Source organism: Pinus tabuliformis, chromosome 3_2 (assembly GCF_031772625.1).
Source record: "Pinus tabuliformis cultivar Carrire ecotype Pingquan chromosome 3_2, CPIR1, whole genome shotgun sequence".
In the NCBI taxonomy this organism is placed as follows: domain Eukaryota; kingdom Viridiplantae; phylum Streptophyta; class Pinopsida; order Pinales; family Pinaceae; genus Pinus; species Pinus tabuliformis.
In genome coordinates this window covers 460435599-460446514 of record NC_142302.1, presented here as the reverse complement: position 1 = coordinate 460446514, position 10916 = coordinate 460435599, and the positions used below count along the sequence as shown (strand labels likewise).

At 33.4% G+C, this 10916-nt stretch overlaps 1 pseudogene; it reads right to left on the bottom strand.

Annotated features, from left to right (window-relative positions):
* Positions 1-3447: 3447 nt before the first annotated feature.
* On the bottom strand, positions 3448-9675 carry LOC149181287 (3-oxoacyl-[acyl-carrier-protein] synthase II, chloroplastic-like; annotated as a pseudogene).
* Positions 9676-10916: the final 1241 nt, after the last annotated feature.

Genomic DNA, 10916 nt, shown 5'->3' with positions numbered 1-10916 from the left:
TGAACATATATCTCCCCATTAGACCTTTACATCAATGTTTACATACTATTACAATATGAACTTTGCACTAAGCACAAATTAATATGGCTCCTTATTAATATGAAAGGGAGTCATCAAGTGGGTGTAGCTCGAGTGGTAGGGAGGAGCTGCTATTATCCTCCCACCTGGGTTCCAGTCCCACCGACATTGACATGCTTGCTCTTTGGGAGTCCTTTCTACATGAAAGATAACCAGCTCACCTAGACATGAGTGGGTTTTTCGTGGATGTAGTTAGTACCAATCTCCAGTGGTGAACCACACAAAGTAAAAAAAAATGAAAGGGAGTCATCAAATTGAAAAAGCACACAATATTGACACAATTATGTTCTTTAGATGTCCCCTCTATGTATCAATCATGCAACGACCATATCTAAGACCGTATTTTGACCTAGGCACTCAAACTACTCATCAGATACCTTATAAACTTGTCCATACTCCATACAAAAATAAAAAATATAGAAAAAAAATTGGAAGAGACCAACCCCTATCTGCTCCTGTGGCCAACTCTGATTGTTGGCTGAACCAAAACTGATTGTTTCATAAGGATGTGAGTGGACTACAAATCCTTGAAAAAGGTCACCATCAAAGATAAGTTGGTCTATGAAAGATGCAATTGTCCTTTCCAGGAAGGATTTAAAAAGGACCAGCTTGGGATTTCAAAGAAAGATGCATAAAAAATAGCTTTCACGAATTGGGATAGACATTATAAATTTTGGTAATGCACTTGTCCAAACCCATGCTCCAACTACTTTAATGAGATTGATAACATAATCTCTTCAAGTCATATCTTGGAAAAAAATTATAGTTGTGTTCTTGGTTGACATCTAGGAATATTATAACATGTCAAGGACAAGGAAGAACACAAGGCCCATTTATGAGTGTTAAAAATCAAGTCAGGAAGCTAAACCACATGCCAAATTCTCCAAAGGAAACAAACAAAAAAGAACTGGGTAACTACAGGCAGTATATCATCTTTAGCCTCTGAGGCTAAAGTAACACCTCTAGTTGTCTTTATTGCTCTGTGAAAAAGGTACTTTTCCTATGTACAATTGGTTTTATTTCCAGAGTATAGCTACAATTTCTTGCAACTTATGAGGCAATGCCTCCTTGTTTGCACTTGTTTTGTTCATATTAATATAATATTATTAACTTCACAGCAAGGAGTTCCACAAAAAATTCCCTCACAGATCTCACGAGACTTTTCCACACAGCTTAAAAGTTAAACTTTGTCAGATCAGCTTGCAATTTCTCTATTGGTCACTTCACACTCTACAAATCACTACTGAGAATGTGAGAATGCATATCTTATCAATGAGATACATTTTTTTTATTTTGCACAGGAGTTCACAAACACCTTAAAATGGCCATCATATGCATGCACATTGATGAAAATGTTTTCTTGAATGTATATCCAATCAATGCCATGCAAATACTAAGACTGATCAGAGGCCTTTTGTACACTCCAAACACAATGCATTTGAAGTGCTGACATAATTGTACCATGAAACAACATTTAGTTATAAAGTACATTAGACTCAAAATTTGTTTCCAACCTTGTTGATCTAAAATCTCAATCAAACTCTAAATAAAGCCACAAAACAAACTAACTTGCTTGGAAATTTGAAGGTCACACAATTCATTTTATGTAGTTGGAAAATGTGTGGTGATTGTTCCAACCACAGGTTTATCTAGGTAATCTTATCATTACACGTTATCACCAGAGTTGTTGTCATCATTATTATCACGATGCTTTGTGCTAGCAAAATTTCTTCCTCCGAAATCAAATCATTCAACCAAGAGTACAACCACTCTTCTTCTTTGTCGATAGTGTTTCACTGTTTAATATCAAGTAATGTTTGGAAAAATATTTCTTCAAGCACAACTTCAGTCATCGTATTCAAAGTGATGAGCCATTGCACTCTCAGCAAATGTAGCTTGATTTATCATCTTGTGGGATTTTCATATTGCTCAGTCAATTTGTGGTATGAAGTAATAATAAGATTATATATTTTATGTCTAGCAAACAAAGGCAAGGGGAAAATCATTTGCAAGTATACTGTTGTTGAGAGAAGTGATCTACCAACATCTAACAACAATAATTTAGTATTTCCCTTTATAACACAAGGCGTATTTTCATTCTGTTAAAGATCCCATTGACCCTAAAAACCAAAAAGGAGTTTATCTAATTCCTTGTTCACATGGGATTCCATATGTTGGTGAGACTGGTTGATCCATCAACACCCGCATTCTGGAACACTCTACTGACATAAAACATAACTGAACAAAAAATTCAACCCTTGCAGAACATTCCAATAAAACAAAACATCATATTTGTATTGAGAAAACCTGCATTCTAGCTAAAGTGAACCACTATTTTCACAAAAAATTTAGAGAAGCTATTGAAATAAACAAACATCCTAAAAACCTTAACAGGGATGAAGGATGGGTCATAAGCAAAAATTGGATCCCTACATTAAAATCCAACTCTTGAAACCCTCATACCCCTTAAATATTTCCCATCCTATTTCCTTTTTTTTTAAACATAATCCCTCTTTGAATTTATTATAGTTCTTTATAAGATTAAAATTAAAAATATTGAAAATAAGATTAAAAATTAACAATATTGAAAATAAGGACATTAAACGTTCTTGAAATTAAATAAACTAATTATTTGATATTGTTTCATATTATTAAAAATAGATACCCTAAAAAATTCTTGAAATTTAAAAATTAGTACATTAAATTAAATAAACTAATTATTTGATATTATTTAAAAATAGGCACCCTAAAAAATTCTTGAAATTTAAAAATACCCTAATTATTTAACATTATATCATATCATATTAATCCACATTCATGAATCTTTATAAAAAATTTAAGTTAATTTATTACATTTTTTAATAATAATTATAAACATTCTCTCTGTCAGCTAAATTCTTAAATTATTTGAACATTCTCTTTGTTGGTTTTTTTACCCTATCACCATTTCTCTATTTATCCCTAGGCAGATTAGTTTTCATCACAGATTTTTATCCTGATATGAACCTTTACTTACATGTTCGAAACGTCGATCTTCAAGTCAACATGGATGGGATATATCCGGAAAATTCATTACAACAAGCTACTAATCCTAGAAATCTAAAAGTTGAAATTTTTAAGCGAAGTCATTTCAATTGCTTTGCTTATATCTGTGATGCTCTTGTGATTTGACATATACGCATTAGTTTTAAGTGTGAAATTCTTCAAACAGATATACAAATGCCTTGTAAATGCAAAAAATGGATTCACCATGAAATAGCAATAATGATTTCATAGATATCCCATTGGACATTTCAGTAAAATCCAAGTTGAAGGCCAAACCACTTCCAACCTTGAGCATATAACATGATAAAATTATCAAGGAAAAGGTTAGTTTTCATTACATTCTTCATAAGGAGCAAAAATGAGAGAGGAATTGTGACCTCCAAATCCAAAAGAATTGGATAAAGCAACTTTAATGTCTAATCTCTCCTTTTTTGGTCCAACAATGAATTTCATATACTGGCAAACAATTTTTCGAAATCAGTCAGGTTGTACAAATGTATCCATGCTATGAAGGAAGAACCAGAAACTAAAGAGAACTTTGAATTAGTTTATACTTAAGTATTTTCTATATGTTGAAATTCCACATACAACAAAACAAAGAAAGTTTGAAGTCTACTTACCACATATTTTTTTGGATTTTCTAGGTTGATAGTAGGATGAACCCATCCTATGTGAATGGCCTGCAAAATCCATTTTGGTAGAATAATTATCATACACAAACATACGGGCATATGTTAATCATGCCGTCAAGAACAAACTAGGTGTAAAGTTGACCAATATATTGGAACTTAGAAATAAATGGTTTCAAGTTTACACTTATGCAATTTATGTAACAATCATGGATACAAAATACCATTTGAATCTGGAAAATCAAATGGAACGAAGAAGTAACTTATTTTTTATATTTATGAGAAATAGATAGGAGTTTCTTTGACATCCGTTCCAACATTTTACTAGAATGACTTATACATTTTAGATGAACAACCTATAAATTCAAAAGGCCAACTTTCAAGAATTCTCCTTTCCACCCAAGTATCATATAGAAAAATAGTTTGTACTTGCAATAGCTACATGCATCCTACAAACTTATATTCTATTGTAGTAGACTTCAAACATTCCAATAGGATTATCATAGTTAAGCACAATAGTCACACAAGTCATGACCCATGCTCACATAAGTGGATCAAAGCCCACCCCATGTCCATTAAAAATAAAAGGGGTGGTAGGTGCAAGGGGATACTCTATGATCCCAGAGGGAAAAAGTAGCATCATATGCTTGGTGCCTTGGGGTAGCACCAAACAATTTGGCAGCAGCATATGCCCTTCTAAGGGGTCTCCATTTAGCAAAGGAAGCTAAGGTAAGATCATTGATTGTCTTAGGTGATTCCTCAGTGATCATTAGAGCAATGCTTCAGAAAATGTCACCAGTGGATAACAAGCTTGCTATAATCATAGCTTGAAAGCCTTGAACTAAAAAGGAGGCAAGCACATTAAGAAAAATCTCATTCTACCATGTGAAGCGAGAGCTCAATGTAGAGGCTAATATTTAGGTCAAGGAGGCCACCAAACTAACCAAAGGTGGGTTTGAAAAAAATTGGGTGCACTCACCATGCAACACCCACTAAGGTATTGGATTAAATTCACACATCAATCTGCATTTACTACCCTCATGATTCAGTATCAAACATACCAACTCCATTAGATTTGGATGAGAGCCTCTGTCACATGCAAGACTTAACAACAACCTTGTTTACTGAATGATTTAGTATGAAAATTTGTCGGTTGTGGGATAATGGGATATGGAAGAAAAGGAATTGGGAACATATACGGTTGAGACCTTCAAGCATCAGGTCCCCTGGTAACCAATTTCTCTGTAATTTGTTTAGGGCCCTGGTTATTTTATTTCAATTTCGAGAATATTGCAAAGGATTGTAGTAAAGGTGATCGCTTTGGCTTCAACATTTTGGGTTTGGTTCTCTGGTTCTAGTGAAGGCAGTTTGTAAGGGATTTGGAAGAGAGTGGTCTCTCAACTTTGTTTCTCCAGGGCTTTCCCTTTCTTGTGTGTCTCTTGTCCTGGTTTCTGTCCTCTATTGAGGATGCACAAGGTGTCTGTAGCCTTCTCCTTATTTCTCTTGAACCGTGGCTCTCATTCTGGAATTGTCTTTTTCAGCATGGTTTGGTTGGCAGAGTTTGGGGCTCTGAGCACAGACATGGAAAATAGAGAGGTATTGGAATTCAATAGGACTCTAAGGAGACACAAGGAATATATTTAGTCTAATAGGACTTCATTGTTCTCTTTTTCTCTCAACATGCATCTATAGTGAATTTTCTAATTCAACAAAAATAGAGGCTTGACAATTTGGAAGTCTAATACAGTATGTTGCAGAATTTGGCACTCATCTTTGAAAGGACTCCCTCTCCTCAGCATCAAACAAAAAAGTCTCAGTTAATTATGCTTGAGCTGACTTCAATGTAGAAGAGATGGTTCACCAGCTAAAAGAACTAACATATATCAAGTAGTAAAGCATTCTCCTCTTGCAGATGTTGGTTAGGAAGAAGCAAAATAGTCTTCATGTATTTTGCTAACCAAAATGTTTTTAGAATCGTGAGGATCTTAGATGTTTTTGTCAGAAAGACCACTTGCAGGAAAATCTGCAATGTCTATTTTGTACTCTGTTACAAGTTTTGTCATGTAATATTAGAGAGTTGTTCAATTTTGGGCTCTAAAACTCATAATCTATCTTTTTGTATAATGTTGTTAGCACTAGCTACAACCTTCTAATATAATAAATTATTTTCCTGTTTTAGTTTTCTTTTTATTTTTCTTAACAATGATGAGAATCTCTGGAGAATCAGTAAAATTCAAAAGATTGGCTTCCACTATTACACCAGATACAACTATTCATAAATTCCACAAACAGGTCGGTTACAACATGTCTCCGGAGACTTAAACTCACACAGCTGGGGAAACAAATTGTTCACCAAACCACTCAAGATATGCTCCTTTGACTTCTGTTTTGGTTTTCTTAAAAAAGGCTGCAAAAGAAATTTACCTGCCAAAAAGAAACATAAAATAAAAAAATTAAAGAGAAAGAGATCATAGTAATCATACACATGTCCCCCAACCCAAGCAACCAGCTCCCAAAAAAAACAAGAGAAAAAGGTCGTAATAATCACAAACATTGTCTAACATAGAATCTCTTTAGAAAAAGATTATAAATTCACCTCTTTGTTTGATAGAAGAGAACTTTTGTTTTCCTCATATTAAATTCAGACATGCATATCAAAATGAGGATTTAGGCCCATGAATCCAGCCAACAACCAGCTTTATGCACTAACAATGAACAATAATGGCACTACAGATTATAAGTGGTGGATCCAAACATAGCAGACTCTATGAGATAGTATGGGGTATACTATGCGTATGATGGCCTGTAGTCTATTGACATTGATTTTCCATGGAGAACAAATATCCCTTGATACAAGCAGATTTTCCTTAGAGTGGTTATTGGTTGTCTTTCCACTCTGCTTTGAAGATTATACCCATTAAATTAAATGTTGCATTGAAGAAATTTATCCAGACACGACTATCTTATCCTTGAATTTATTGCACCAGATATAAATGGCTGAAGGAAGGCTCATTTACATGGAAATTTGCTACAACTTCTACAACACCAGATGCCCCCAGCAAGTGCCCAATAATTGATTTTGTAGAATTCAGCTTGAGTTGAAAAAACAAACATCCTACCTCATTGGAATATATAAAAGTTGAGTTAAAATGCCTGTTAAACAGTGAACACATGGGCAACAAAGTCAAAGGAGTGCACACTTAACAAAAATAAGATAAGTACCTTAGGATTCTATCCAAAACAATGAATCAAGGCTTGGTACTCTTTCAAATCACCAGCTTTAGTTGATGTTGCGTGAGAATTGACATAATCAACATTTTCTCTTCTTACCCTGGCTTGACGTAAAGCATTTTCCATGCATAAAAGAACTCCAGTACCTAAAAATATCCCATTAGGTCAATAAGAATGTAGTTTAACAAGAGTCTTACGAACATTGAAATAAGTGTTTGACATCCTATACCTTCTGGATGAGGATTTGTCATATGATATGCATCAGAAGTAGAACTTCCTCCAAGAAACTCTGCATAGATCTTTGCTCCCCTTTTCTGGTAAAATCATCAAAAGTGCAAAATCCAAATTATATAATGCTAATATTAAAATACAAATTGGTTAATTCTCAAAACACAAGCTAGATTACTTGTTCAATGTCCTCTCTGACAAAATGTTGTACCTTTGCATGTTCTAATTCTTCCAGAAGAAGAACTCTTGCTCCCTCTCCCATAACAAATCCATCACGATCCTGTAAGGTAAAATATTATATGATATATCAATAACTTGGAAACTGTATTTAAAGTTTAAATTGATAGAATAACAAGACAATAAATATCCATGGGACAAAAAACAAGACAATATATATTATAATAATCGATTCACAAGTTACAAAATATAGAATAAAGAAGCAACAAGAAAATAACAATACCACATCCCAGGGATGAGATGCTTTTGTAGGATCTTCATTTCTTTGTGATAATGCTCTGCAAGCTATAAATCCTCCCACACTTGTAACAATCACATATGAGCTCCACTTCAAGATCAAACAACACTTTCCATTCAAAAGAAATTAGACACCAATTAAGTGCATTTAAAGTACATATTGGAAAGTGACAATTATGCATGCTAAAATGCATCACAAATAGCTGGTATATATTGCAAAACGAATAACACAAATCCTGAGCTTTTTCATTATATACCATAAGGTAATTCAAACACATGGAGAGACACTTTCCTATTGAGCATGGTATCAGACATTATATGATCTTTATTGGAAGCAAATGCTTAAAAAAACACTCAAGACTTAATCACTCATAGTTGGATAGAATAAGCTTAATTCTCAAACAATATGTGCCAAAGAATAGGTAACCACATAAACATGAACTATTTAAGAAAAAAGGACAATAGTGGGTTTGATAATAAATCCCAGCTGAACTTACCAATTAGAATAATTGCAGCATCAGAGCCACCAGAGAGCATGACATCCTATGCATGGAATGATCCCATGCAAGGAAATTAATATATTTTTTGCAAAAACAAATGCAGTGAATTGAAAAGGTCAAACAACTTACAGCTTCACCCCACAAAATATGATTTGCAGCACTTATGATGCAAAAATTGCTTGTAGCACAAGTAGTGGATATGGAATAGTTTGGACCCATCCATCACTGCAATAGGGGCATTCAACATGCAAATAATAAGTGTGTATCAACTTTATCCAATTCCAAACATTATTGAAAAGGTATCTAGAGTTTTTGACAAACCAAATCCATGGCCATCATTGTTGATCCCATATTTGTTGTTGCAAATGGTACACATAATGGGTTCATTTTCCTGTAGGAAATCCTCAATGCTTCTACTGCATCATTGAAAACCTGATGCAATATTGACAGACAAGCAGCTAGAGTATAAGTACACGTAACCTGCACCAAGATAGTCTATGCCATGATTGTGGACCTGAATGTACCTTTAACTATCCAAAATCTATCTAGCTTACAAATTACAACTTTATAGAACATCAAAGCAGTATGTGTCTTCTTTTATGTTTTCCAACATTATTGCCTTCCAAAATAACAACATTGTAAGATTACCTTCATTCCACCTAATGCAAAACCAATTACGACCCCACACTTTTCTTTGTCTAATTCTTTGAGGACATCTTCATTCATTCCACCATCTTCTACTACCTTTTTTCCAGCTATGAGCAAGTAAAGCATGAATTTATCCATGCATCTTGAAAATTTTGGTGCAACCCAACCATTTGTTGAAAATGACTTTATTTCACCAAATATTCTCCAAAGAACAAAACTGATATATTCCAATCAATATCATAGGCCATATACCTGGAAAAATGATATTAAATTTCAACAAACTCCTGCAACTAGTTTGGACATGTCTTCTTTCCATATCAAGTGGATCTAGATTTAATACTCCTTTTTCTTGCAACCTAAAGTTGGAAAAGTAAATCTAGATTTGATACTACATTTAATGACAACCCAGTTTCATAAATTCAATTAGTTTGAACTAGTGATCTTGTTTCCTATGAAATACTATGATCATTTTCATTTGACTGATCACCCACTGAACTATCGTATATCTCTAGCTAGTTTCCAGCATGGGGCATATAGGTTATATAAAACTATCATGGCTCAACGTCACTCGGTTTATTAGCAGCATAACTTAGTCTATAAGAAGCACATGAGAAGAAGAAAAATGTAGAAACAATTACAGTTGGAAAGTTTGAGCAATCAAAGCTCTCAATTTCACTAATACCACTCTGTCCCTGAAGAAGATTCCCATAGAAAGTATCTGGATCATGACCAAGGGAAGTGACCACTCCCATTCCAGTCACAACTACCCTCCTCGGCTTAGTAGCAATTTTAGTTTTTTCTTGTACAACCTTCACAGGTTGCAGAGAAATGGCCATTGCTTTGCCTGCAAGTTAATTAAAGTGTGTTAAAAAGCAATTACCAGAGAACTTGAGAACCCCCAACCTGAATCTCGCATTTAATTACCCCTGTTGCTCATTTTTAGAGTCGTTTGCGACAGGTTGTGTAAGGAAGGATTTCATAACTAATTAATACCGGTCAAATCAATCCAATGGCCTAAGCTATTTCAATTGTCTAACACCAAAAATCATTGACACACAAAGACGCAAGTGGCATGGGAGGGGAGTTCTTCCTAGAGGGAACACCTTACGACATAAATATTAAATATTATTTATTTTGTATATTCCATTTATATTGTCGATGTTGTAAACATCCATCATGTCACTTGCCAAAATTGGACCTAGGTGAGGATGACTCTATTCCTACCTCTCAACCAATTATTTATAAAAATAATCAAAATCTAACTTTGTTAAATTGGCTACTAAAGTTTATGGAGGTATACATATAATGCCTTCTAGATTTCAACTTGTGACCTCTTACAAAGGACACATGTATCCTTAATCATTATACTCACTCAAGATATACATAATACATAAAGTATAAGCATAAGTAAATAGATAAATAAATAAAAACAAGAGTTCATGTTTATTTAAATATACAAATCTTGTCTAAGGTTATCTATTTTTAAAACACAAGGTTATCTATTTTTAAAACATTAATCATAAAATATTTGGGTAACTGTAATTTAAAATTAAAATTATAAGTATTTTATATAATCTCTAAACAATTAGATGGTTTTTAGAAGAAAATGCATTTATCCTATAGAAATTTGGTAAATCAATTTTTTTTTTTGGAAATTGCTATTTAAGAAAAAACATGGAAAAATTAGATCATAGATGAAATCTAACCACTAAAATTTTCCTTAATACATGTTTAACTTGCAATTAAATTAGTAAAATGATTATTACCAAATCTAAATGGATATAACATTAAAATTGAGTAATCTAATAACAACTTAAATCTCAATAAATCCAACGACAATTGAAAATCTATATAATTTCATCAATTTCCAAGTACATTAGTAATAGTTTTTTTTAAATTAATTCACTTAATTCATAAAATAATAATCCTTTTCTAATAATGTGATAGAAATAAGATTCACTTTAACATCAATAAGTATTTATCTTGGGAAAAAGGTTAAATTGTAATTGCTAGCAATTTGGTCTTATGTATAGGACTAAGGTTAGATGCTACTATAGAGCACATGACCCTTTTTTCCCGAGGA